The 13,024-nt window shown below is 41.4% G+C and overlaps 1 pseudogene; it reads right to left on the bottom strand.

The window, feature by feature from the left end:
* Positions 1–5,235: 5,235 nt before the first annotated feature.
* Positions 5,236–9,409, bottom strand: LOC102844364 (annotated as a pseudogene).
* Between the last annotated feature and the right edge of the window lie 3,615 nt (positions 9,410–13,024).

Raw genomic sequence — 13,024 nt, 5'->3', positions numbered from 1 at the left:
CACCCCAGTCAGAATAGCAAAATTTAACAGAACAGCAAGCAACAAATGCTGGTGAGGTTGTGGAGAAACTGGAACCCTTATTCACTGTTGGTGGGAGTGTGAAATGGTGCAATCACTACAGGGTTTTAAAGACACACACTAAGCAGACCCGTGGGTTGTTAGCACAACTCCATACCAACTAGGCCAATTACAGGCCAACAACTCCCTACAGGATCCATTAGGATTTAAAACAAAAAAGGGGTGGGGGAAAGAGCCAAGTGTCCAGCATTTACCATAAGCCAACCACGGTACAGATGGTTTTCCCTCTCTTGCCCCACCATGTGTCCATGTCCTGCTCTCACCATTGCTCAGAACATGACTCAGGAGCATTGGTGTTGTAATTCCATTATCACCTTTCTGCTTAGAAAGGAACTCAATCCCACATTAAGGGAGTGGGAACCAAAGAAGTGGGGGCAGAGTTATGTCCATACTCTCTTTGAAATTAGTTTGATTACTCATAAATCTTATGTTAATACTAAGATGCAGTCTCTCCTACAACCACCCATTCTCACACACACACACACACACACACACACACACACACACACACAAAGAACCCAGAACTCTACTCCAATCTAGAGAGACAAGAGTGGTTATGAGTTTTCCCAAGAGTTTGATGAGGAAAGTGATGGGGACTTTTGATGAGAATACTTATTCCACGTAAAGAAAACCTTCAGGGTGAATTTCTAGTTCTGCGTAAGGACCTATGCAGTTGACTTTTTCACTCAGAAATGGGAAGACCAGGGACATCAGACCTGTAAGGACTGAAACCAGGATTCCTAGGCATGAATGGGGAAACTGAGGCAAAGAGCCATGAAGAGTAGAGCCCAGAAATCCACATTTCCAGCCCCATATGGAAAAAGAGAGCCGTCAATATGTTAATTATATTGAAAGTATCAGCCTTCTGCAAATTGTCCAGTTATCTTCTTCTTCCTAACCCAGGATACAACAAGGAAGTCCTACCATTTCCCACAGGCATGTTGGAGTAATCTGAGCCACAGGCGCTATTCCAGAGACGACTGAGGTATGTGTGGTTAGGATCACCAAATGAGAACACCTGAACTTTATGGAAGTTGTGACCTAGGAAAGAGTTATTACTTCCAAAGAGAGAAAGCACAAGTACAGAGTGTTCTAGCCCTGCCACATTTACCTTTTGGAGCAATATACCAACAATATTTTCCAACTGTGATGCCAAGTTTATACCTCCACTACCACTGGCGGCCAGGGCACCCAAGAGTAAGTCACACTGTGGGTACAACAATGGATACCTGTGAGTTGCCAGTCCCATAGACTGAATATCCCAAGGACTGCCAAAAGAACAAATAGATATATACCTTGGAGAAGGTGAAGGACATCATGCTTGGAAAGGTGGGAGATGGCAAAGGAATAGAAGAGCATAAAACAGTTGACATGAATGGGAGCTCTGATTGTCTAGTGACAAGAAGCTGCATTGCAATCCCAAAGGCACAAGGTTTGAATCCACCAGATGTTGTGCGGAAGGAGGGGCAATCTGATCCAATTCCACAAGAATTTTTTAAAGAGAAAGAAAAGGTGGATTGACAGTGTGACTGCAGCAATGAGCTTGAGTGAGTTAGATATTGTGAACTTGGCACAGCATTCAGATCTGTTGTTCATAGGGTTGTTTTGAGTCCTATTCAACTCGGTGGCACCTAACAACAACACAATAATGGAGTCAGGACTACCCAGCCCAGCCTTTTCTCCTCTTTCTTCACATCTTTGCTTCAAGAATAGTCCTGAGAAAGGAAACTAGGGCTCATCCTGGGACTAAACTCCTCAGCCTCTCCTAGCATCCTGCTATTTGCTTCAGGGATATAAACTGCCAATTCCTAATGTTTGTTAACCTTAGCATAAGATAACATTTCTGGTTTTTATGACTATAGTCTTTGAGCTTCATCAATAAGTGTTTCAAATACACTTTGCTTTCAGCAGGGACATCTGGTGACCATTAGTTTGGGCTGGGTTTTTGTTGTTTGGTTTTATGTGATTTTAATGAAAGTTTACTGAAAAGTTGGATTTTCATTCTTTCATTGTTTCAATTTTCCTCATTCCCCCTTCCTTTCCCCACTCTCAGTTCACTTTCTTTTTTAAAAAATTATTCGTTTGTTGTGGCCCTATTTTCTCCCTCCACTTCCTTTTCCCCTCCCCCAATCCACTTTGCAATGTACCTCTTATTCTGGGCTGTTGTATATATATTCCTTTTAAACAGTTCTTTCCTTCCTCTGTTTCAATGCAGTGTTCATTATCTATCCACTCTTTTTCTAGTTTCCCCCAATTCCCCATGTCAGTCCTGCTTTATAACAGTGTTGCTATGCAATATTTGTCCTTTTGTGACTGAGATATTTAACTCAGTATAATGTACTTTATGGTCACCTATATTGTGTAATGTTTTATGAGTTCATAGTTTTTCAGTGCTGCATACTATTCCACTATATGAACATACCATCATTTTTCTCTGCATTCATTTGTTGATGGATACTTGGGTTGCTTCCATCTCTTTGCTATTGTGAAAAACTCAGCATACATCTGTTTGGGTGGTGGCTCTGGTTTCTTTATGGTATATTCCCAATAGTAGAATTGCTGGATCAAATGGTATTTCTATTTCCAACTTTTTGAGAAAGGACCAAACTGCCTTCAGTAATGGTTGCTCTATTTTACACTCCTACTAGCAGTTAATTAGGGTTCCAATCTCTCTACAACTTCACCAGCCTTTGTTGTTTGCTGCTCTGTTGAACTTTGCTATTGTTGCTGGGCATTAGTTTGTGTTTTGAGCATGGAAACCAGGGTCCAGAGCAAACCAGCCCAAGTAAAGCAGATTTCCAAAAGCATGCTGAGAAGCTCTAACCAAGAGTTACCTGAAGCTACATGTTAGCCCAAAGCTACATGCTGAGCTGAGACTCAAGCTCAGAAGCATGACTCATGGAGTATGCACTCAATTACCATACCCCCCCCCCATCGTCCAGTTCTGAAACTCTACCTTGTTCCATAAATAAACATGATGCTCTGCTAACAAGCTAGTTCCTGAAACCGCACTTACTCTCAGAGTTTAAAACATTTTGTCCTTTCTTTTGTTTGGCGAGACATCCATGTGCATAGTGGAGATCCCCGCATGTCTTCACCTTTGCAAAGGATTTTTTTTGTTAGTGTCAGAATTGGGTAAGTCAGTCAAAATAAGGCAAGGCTGGGTGGAAAGAATGTTAATGTAGACACCAACTAGATAGTGAAGGCAGAACTTCACGTGAGAAGCAGATAGAAGGCAGACGGAGGGGCCCGGACCAGGGCCTAACTAATCAAAACCAGGGAGCCAAAGCATTGGACCTAAGCACCTCACAATCCTGACATACATAGTTGAAATGGCCCTGGAAAGAATCTAGTGTTTAGGCCCATGAGATACTCATCATGAAACCAGTGACCCTAGGAACAGTAGACCAGAGTAAGAACTGCCCACCAGATTTTGAACTCTGTGCCACATCATTCCATCGGGCAAAGCTCAGGCCTGGAAGTACAAAGGAGGAAGCAAGCCCACTGCATTAACTTATGATCCCAGCAGCAGAAGCTCTTCTCCATTTCTTTACTTTCAGAGAATGACCCATCCTTCTCTCTAGGACATGTCTTTTCTAACAAATTGTCTTTACCTTCGCTCCTTGTCTTTCCTCTCAGACATATGATTCTAAACAAGGACTTAGCCCTTGTTGGGATTATTTTGAGCAGAACAAATAATCTAACAAGGGCCAGACTAGGTCAAGACCAGGGGATTCCGCCACCTCCAAGCTTTCTGTTGTCTCCCACCTAATTAAATACTTTGTCTGGTGCCTAAACCAGGGCACGTACAACATGCTAACGATCTCTATTTAATCAATTTCTCCTTGCATGAAATGCTCTGGCCTCTCTGTTATTCTTGCTAGAGGGAGACAGAAATTGCAATTTGGAAAGCACTTGTCCAGCTATAGACCTAGCCATCAAATTATCACACTCCCTTCTTTGACCTTTGCAAGGAACGCTCTGGATTTATTTTTTACATAGCTAAATATAGCCAGAGCCTACTTTATTTTGCTTCACCCAGGAAGCTACATATATTTTCAAATAATCTCACTGTAGAATGCAAAACTTTCAGAGCAATTCAACACTATTAGTGTTGGCTGACTTCAAAAAAGAATGGTAAACAAAGCGAAGTAAAGTGAGAACAGGTTCTATTGTTCTCTGACTTTCAAAATAGTAAAAATCAAGTTGAAACACCTAACCATTCACCCTCCACCTAATGGAGTCTATTGTTTAGGGAACTCCTTGGAGCACTGGCATGAGAGTACCTCAAATAGTCTTAAAAGGATCCCTTCTTATACACATGTGAACATTCTCCAGGATTTTAAAAAATAACTTTCTTGAGTATAACTGACATCCAATTAACTGGACATCTTAAAAAGCACAATTTTTATTAATTACTTTTGTGTAGAAATATTGCATTATTGGAGTTAACCTACATCCAAATTATTTTATGCTTTTAAAAAAAGCTTAACATAGGTTCAAACCTCCAGCCCTGTCCTTAGCAGATAAGCGCTTAACTACTGCACCACCGGGGTTCCTTTCTTAATGGACACACGGAAGTCCAGAAGCATGGAAGGGGAAACTCGGGGTTGTTTTAGAATCTTGGAGGTTTGAAGCTTAGAGACATTTTGATCATCTCGCCGTTGACATCTCACGTACTTAAAGAGAGAATAAAGGATTTGCCCCCCCCCCAAAAAAAAAAAAGCTTAACAAGCATTCTAGAAGAAAATATACATAGCTTCCATAGGAATAAGGGCAAAAAAAGTAATATTTAACCTTTCTTTTTTTGTTTGTTTAATTCTTTTCTGAAATTTGAGTGAAAGTTTATAAAACACATTGTATTTCAAGTCAATCACGCATAGACATTTTCCCAATATATCATTAATGAAAATACCCATTATGTAATCACACTCTTACCAATTCCTCCCTATAATTCTGATATTGATTAATTCCTTTTTCCTATCCCAACCTGTGTTTAATCTTTCTTGACTATACAATTTATAAAAAAAGTTATTTTTATTTTCTAAGGAGTGAGAACTGAGATCCTGGTTTTATGCACATCAAATAAAAAATGCAAAATCCATTTTTTTTACCACGATGAGAGGAAAAAGAAATCATTATTCAAAACTTCAATTCTCATGAGATGAAGTCCAAAGGTCTGTTGAATCTACCTCCTCCTGTGCTTCCTCTTCTGCGATACATTTATGCCACAGGCATTTACAGAGTTATCCACCTTCTTCTGTTTTGTGGAGTCAAAGGAGGCATACCCCATTCATCATTTCAATTTCATTTTCATTTCAACTTCATCGTTTCAATTTCTTCCTCTGTTTTGCCCTCAAGTTCTCCTCTGTAATCTGCCGTTCTTTGCTCTTTGTTTCTTTTGTTTCTTTCTTTTCCTCATCTTTCTTTTAATGGAGATGGGGAAGGGGATGCAGATCTATGTCGTCTTGGAGATCTGGATTGTCTTCAGTGTGGTGATGGAGAGAGGCTCCTCTTTCGCTCTCTCTCCGGAGACCTGGACATTCCTTGGAGGGCGTCTGCATTCCCTCTCCTGAGATGTAGACCCTGTGGACCTGGATCACCTTCGCTCTCTTTCTTGGTGAGCTATTCTAAGTCCTTCTACTTACACTGCCCTGGAAACAACCACCAAAAGTACACATTTTCTCATATGCTCTGCCAAAGCTATATACTTGTGAAACCATCACAACAAGTAAGATAAAGAGACGACCCCTAACTCCCAAAAGTCCCCAGTTGCTTCTTGGTACTCATGCCCTCCCTTCTCCTAAATCCTCCCTCTTCTCCAGGCAGCCGCTGATCTGCCTTGCAGTTGTGTTATTTTACTTTTTTTTAAAAAAAATTAATTTTAATAAAAGTTTACAGAGATTTAGAATTTCCAGTCATTAATTGTTGCACTTTCTCCCTGGCCCCTCCATTCACTTTTCTCCTTGATAAGTAAAAGAAAGACTCTGCATTGCTATGCCATTTCCCCCCCAAGTCCACTGCACTGTGCAGCCTTCATTCTGGACTCTTGACATGACAATAATACCTAATCATACATGTAATGATATATCCCTTTTAAACAGTTACTTTCCTCATCTGTTGTAAGGCATCATTCCTCCCCTTTTTCTCTGTCTTCCCTCAACCTCGATGTCAGTCCTGTTTTACAATAGTGGCCCTATGCAATATTTGTCCTTTTGTGATTGAGATATTTCACTCAGAATAATGTCCTCTAGGGTCATCAACTTAGCATAATATTTCATGAGTTTCTTGTTTTTCAGTGCTGCATAGTATTGCATTGTGTTAATACACCACAGCTTCTCTATCCATTTGTTTGTTGATGGGCACTTGGGTTGTTTCCAGCTCTTTGCTATTGTGAACAAAGTCGGAATAAACATGGGTGTGCATATATCTGCTTGGGTAGCGGTTATGGTTTCTTTAGGGTAAATTCCCAGAAGTGGAATTGCTGGCTCAAATGGTATTTCTATTTGCAACCTTTTGAGAAAGCACCATACAGCCTTCCAAAGTGGTTGCACCATTTTACACTCCCACCAACAGTGAATAAGGGTTCCAGTTTCTCTGCAACCTCGCCAGCATATGTTGCTCGCTGTTCTGTTAAATTTTGCTATTCTTACTGGGATGAGATGATATTTCATAGTTGTTTTTATTTGCATCTCTCTTAAAATGAGGGATTTTAAGCATTTTTTCATGTGTTCTTCATGGCCATCTGAATGTCTTCTTTGGTGAAGTGTATATTTCTTCATGTGAATAGCTGCTGTTCTGCTTCTTGACGATCACAACCTTGAAAACCCTCTGGAGTAGTGTGACCCTGCACACATGGGGGCACCACAAGTCAGAATCTGTTCAATGGCAACAAGTAAGAGCAACAGCATCACTAACTTGCGTTCTTGCTGAGAACAGTCCTAGATGAATGGATAAACAGAAGGTGGTCCACACATACTATAAAATATTACTCCGCCATAGAGAGACATTCCAATCATGTTATACTATAACTGAACTTGAAAAACATAATACTAAGTGAAATAGAATAGCTATTCTGCTATTTTACTTGGTATTGAGGCCATTGTGAAAACACAGCAAGGGAACCCAACATGATTTAAAATTAAAAGACGTGTGAATCAGAGTTATAACCTTTCTCCATATCTTTCCATTCTGTATGCTGTGCAAATTGTTTGAGAAGCTGGTCTTTATGAAGAAGAATGTGCCATCAGGATTGAAGAAAGACTCATCAATTTACCCTCATTATGCAGATAACAGGAATTTGCTTGCTGAAGATCAGAAGGATGTGAAGTGCTTGCTACAGAAGATCAAACACTACAGCCTTCGATATGGATTGCATTTCAAAATCAAGAAAACCAATTCACCCCACTGGACCAAGAGGCAACATCATGATAGGTGGAGATAAGATTGAACTGTCAATGACTTCACCTTACCTGGATCCACTTGGTACCAGCAGTCAGGAGATTAGGAGACATATTGCACTGGGAAAGTTTGTAGTCAGAAACCTCTCCAAATTATTAAGGAACAAAGATATAGTTTGAAGACTAAAGTACGCATGATTCAGGCCATGTTATTTTCAGTCTCTTGGTATGTATCTGAGAGCTGGACATGAATAGGATGACAAAAGAAGAATTGATGCCTTTGAACTGTGGTGTTGGAGAAGAGTAAAGAACATCCCATGGGTTGCCAAAAGAAGAGATAAATGTCTTGGAGAAGATGCAACCAGAGTACTCCTTGGAGGCTTTGACTCACATACTTTGGGCATGTTGCCAGGAGAGGTTATTCCTTGGAGAGGGACATCTTGCTTAGAAAGGTGAAAAGACAGCAAAGGAGAGGGAGACCCTCAACCAAGTAGATTGATACAGTGACTGCAGCTCAAGTGTGTCAGGGATTGTGAGGATGGCACAGGATAGGACAGGGTTTATATCTGTTGTTTGTAGGGCTGCTAGAAGTCCTACTCAACTCAACACCACCAAACAACACAAGTGAAATTAGTCAATCACAAGAGGACAAACAACATATGTTGCTGTTTATATCTAGACTGGATAAATGCATAGAAACAAAAAGTTAGTGGCTATCATGGGAGAGATCAAAAGGGGGGAAAGCAGAGAGTCATCACTTAGCACTTTTGTTAATGGTAGTGAATAGTTTGGAAAAGCACAGCGCTAATGGTTGTACAACAGTATAATCTGTGTCATTGAATTGTACATGTGAAAACTGTAGAACTGGAAAATGTTTTGTTCTACTTATATTGACCACATTTTTTTCTTTTTAAGTTTAGAGGAAGGGGAAAGCGGGTATTCAAAATCTGCTAAATCACACTCACAATTAAGATATTTGACAGTTGCATTTAAATCTTTTTTTCTTTCTTCCCTGAAGCTGCACTGTTAGTGAGGTAGATTGACAGGGGCTACAGCAGTGAGTTCAAGGCCAGCAGCAGGTGTGAGGAGGGCGCAGCCTCAGACAGGGCTGTGTTTGGTTGTATGTTGGACCACTCAGTAACACCTAACAACAAACAACATGCTTTTCATTAGCGTTTTTGAAAAAGGAAAGAAGCTTTGTCCATATAACAACAAACAAGGCATCTTGTATGGAAAACCTCCCAGACACTCTTTCAGACACAACAAGAGCTCCCTAGGTGTGTGGCCTTTTGAAAAAAGGGCAGGACCACTCAGGCCTCATCCTTTCTGACCAGTCAGTCCAGGATCCCCAGCCAATTTACTAAGTTCACATAAAGGTCTCCTGGGTCACACTGCCCCTTGAGCTGTACCTTTTCTTTCCACAAAGGAACACCCTGCTTGTTTCTTGACCTTGCCTCCTCCCAGAAACCTACTGCCCTCATCATCATCCTAGCTTACTGAACTTTCTCACTAAGGTATAGATTATAACAATTTAAAGCAAGATTTCTTAATCTGAGGACCAGAGGAAAGGTTCAGATTTATCGATTTCCTGAAAATGCATCTAAAATTCAGTATAAATATCCTTCTCATCAGACTCTCAAAAAGGTCTAAAATACAAAAGAGCTTGAGAACCACTGAATTAACTCCCAAAGTCCCACACAACGTGGATTTTTCAAAATGTTTGTGTTGTAAAATGTGACTGTATCTTAGTCCCTCAGCAAGCAGTGGGCTCTTAGAGGAGCTAGTGTTAGCAAGAGTCCAATATAGGTGACACTGGTGGGGAAGAGTCCTGACTGCCAAAAGGACAAACAAATCTGTTGTGGAGAATGTGTAACTAGGGTGCTCCTTGGAGGCAAAGGCAGCGGTGCAACTTCATCTCACACTCTGGACATGCTGTAGGCTGGCACCTGTCTTTGAAAAAAGACATCACCCTGAGGAGAGTAGAAGTTCAGCTAAAGAGAAGATCATCAACGAGACGGATTGAAAGGGTGACTGCAACAATGAGCTGAAGCAAGGTGGAGATCATGAGAATGGCACAGGCTAGGGCAAGACCTTGATCTGTGGTTCACAAGGTCACTGTGAATCTCCAAGCCTCCTCTGGGAACATGGATGCTGCAATGTTTAAAGCTCTCAGCTTCCAACTATAAGGTTGGTGCCAGTCTACCAGCTGCTCTACAAAAGGAAGTTGTGGTAATCTGTTCCTGTAAATATCTACAGCCTTGGGAACCCTGTGAGGCAGTTCTACTCTGTTCTTTGGGGTCTCTGTGAGTGAGCATCAATGCAATAGCAGTGGGGAGGTGGTGGGCACTAGATGGGTGAGCTCTCTCTATGCAGCAAGTCCCTTTTCAGCCACACAAAAAGTTGTTCCAGCTCCTGGGCTTAGAAAAAAATACTTCCTTTGCCTTAAATGCATTCCCGACTTTGTCTGCCTGGTTAATATTTATTCAGTCTTCAAAGGCCAACTTAGATGTAATTTTCTCTGAGAAGCCTTTATTAAATCCTTGTAAGGATAACTAATCATTCCTCTCAATACTCAAATCACTCAAATCGCTCATTACACAGCCCTGACCTTATACACATGCCCTGGGTGGTGCAAACAATTTACGTATGCACTTGGCTGCAAACCAAGATTTGGAGGGTTGAGTCAAATTGGATTCAACTCAGTAGAAAGGCCTCAAAAATCAGTCATTGAAAAGCAATGCTCCTCTAACGCACATGGGATTCTCATGTGTCAGAGTTAATACTACAGTAATGGTGGTGGTGCTGGTGATCTTTCTACATTGGTGTTTGTATATGTTGTTGTTGTTATGTGCTGTCGAGTCACTTGCGACTCATAGCGACCCTATGTACAACAGCCCTAAACTCTGCTCTGTCCTGTGCCAATCGCACTGTCTCTGACACTCCCATCCCGATTACCCCAGTCTCTGAATCAACCCTCCCAAGCATGATGTCCCTCTCTAAGGACCGGTCTCTCCTCACAACATGTCCAAAGTATGTTAGATGGAGCCTCAGAATCCTTGCCTCCAAGGAGCCACCTGGTTTCACCCTCTCCAGGATGAATCTGTTTGTTTTCCTAGCAGTCCATGGTACCCTCAATACTCTTCTCCAGCACCACAGCTCAAAGGCATCAATTCTCCTTCTGTCCTCCCTAGTCTTTGTCCAACTCTCTGATGCATAACAAGTGATAGGAAAGACCATGGCCTGTATCTAGAAGTCCATGTAAATGGAATCATACAGCAGGTATTCTTTTATATGTGACTAGGGATCCCTGGGGAGGCCTCCTCTGAGCACACAGACCTCTGCTATGATGTTCAGGACCTACTTGTAGGGCCACAGCTGTCCTGCTTGATGCCTGAAGATCTCTATGCCTGGATGCTAGAGGTTCAGAGGCCACAGCACTATGGATATCATTGCTGATGTCAGACGGATTCTGGCTGAAAGCAGAGAATACCAAAAGAATGTCTATTTGTGTTTTATTAACTATTCAAAAGCATTTGAATATATGGATGATAATAAATTCGGGCTAACATTTAGAAGAATGGGAATCCCAAAACGCTTAATTGTGCTTGTACGAAATCTATACCTAAACCAAGAAGCTACTGTCCGAATGGAGAAAGGGAACACTGTATGTTTTAATGTCTGAAATGGTGTGCATCAGGGTTATCTCCATCTTTATTATCCTTTGTATCCTTTCTGCATACCTAGTCTATCTCTCTGCTGAGAAAATAACTTGAGAAGCTGTACTCTATGAAGAGGAGTGTGGCATCAGGATTTGAAGAAGACCCATCAACAACCTGCGTTATGCACATAACACGATTTTACCATCTAAAAGTGAGAAAGTTATGAAACTCTTGCTGCAGAAAATTAAGTCTAGATTACATCTCAACATCAAGAAAAGAAAGGTTCTGACTATAGGATCAAAAGTCAGCATTATGGTAGATGGAGAAAAGATTGAAGGTGTCAATGATTTCATCTTCCTTAAATCAACAAACACCCTTGGTACCAGCAGTCAGGAAATCAGGAGATGTATTGCATTGGTCAAGTCTGCTGTAGGGGTCCTCTCCAAAATTCTAAAGTGCAATTATGTCAGTTTAAAGACTAAGAGGTACCTAATTCAGGCTATGATCTTCTCAATCACCTGCTATGCATCAGAAAGCTGGACAATGAATAAGGATGACAGAAGAATTGATGCCTTGAGTTTGTGGTGTTGAAGGAGAGTACTTAATAACCCATGGACAACCAAAAAGGACAAATGAATTTGTCTCAGGAAAAGAGCAGTCAGTGGGCTCCCTGGAGGCAAAGATGGTAAAACTTCATCTTTCATACTTTGGATATGTGGCTAGGTGAGGCTATTCTTTGGAAAGGGACATCACGCTTGGGATATGGAGAGCTAACGAAGGAGAGGAAGACTCAATTAGATGGACTGACACAGAGACTTCAGCAATGGGGTCTAGTGTTTCAGAGATTATAAGGATGGCACAGGATAGGGAAGGGTTGAAGTTGGCTGTTCATAGGGTTGCTATCAGTCATACTTGACTAATGACACCTAACAACAACAAGGGGCTCTAGTGACTTAGTAGTAAGAAGCTGCACTGCAATCCCAAAGGCACATGGTTTGAATCCACCAACTACTCCAAGGAAGAAGGATGGACAATCTCCTCCTGTGCGATCTACCACCTCTGTAAACTCTCTAGAGGGTTAGCTTTGAGTCAATTCTGACTCAATGGTACATAACAACAACAATACCAGGGAGAGCGCCCTTCCAGCCATGGTGTAGAAAACTCTATTAACTAGGGTCCAGAAACACTGGATTCAGATCTATGTTTTGCCTCCAGAGAAGCTGTGGATTTCATTTCTCTAGGTTCAACTTCCTCAACAGTTAAATAAGTCTATACTTCTTGCTTTATTCTTCTCACATGGTTATTGAGAAAATCAAGCTCAGTTATGGAGGGTAGCACAGCACATACATGCAAGGTATTACTACAACCTGTTGTTGCTGTTGTTGTTGCTATGTGCCCATTAATTGTCTGCCACTCAAAGTGACCTTATATACTGCAACTCTGAAGCCTACCCTGTCCTGAGGCTGTCTCTCATCTGGGGTCTTCCACTTCTGCGCTGTCACTCCACTAAATCATGATGGCCTTCTCCAGGGACTGGTCCCTCCTGACCACATGCTCAAAGTATATGAGACAGAATTTCAAAATCCTAGCCTCCAAGAAGAAACTTGGTTGTTTTCACCTTCTACAAGACAGACCTATTTGCTTCCATAGTATATTCAAGACTCTTCTCCAGCACTGCAACTAAAAGGCATCAATTCTTCTTCTATCATCCTTAGTAATTATCTAGCTCTCAGATACATAGCAAGTAACTGCGAAGACCATGGCCTGGTAGAGGTACATTACTGCAGTTGTTGTTGTTATGTGTCGTCGAGTCGTTTGCGACTCATAGCGACCCTATGCACAACAGCGCTAAACCCTGCTCTATCCTGCGCCAACTGCACTGCTCTG

This window comes from Elephantulus edwardii, unplaced genomic scaffold (genome assembly GCF_000299155.1).
Source record: "Elephantulus edwardii isolate Elephantulus edwardi_28Jun2011 unplaced genomic scaffold, EleEdw1.0 scaffold00096, whole genome shotgun sequence".
NCBI lineage: Eukaryota > Metazoa > Chordata > Mammalia > Macroscelidea > Macroscelididae > Elephantulus > Elephantulus edwardii.
Note: the sequence above shows the minus strand (reverse complement) of the source record. Positions and strands in the feature narration are given on the sequence as shown.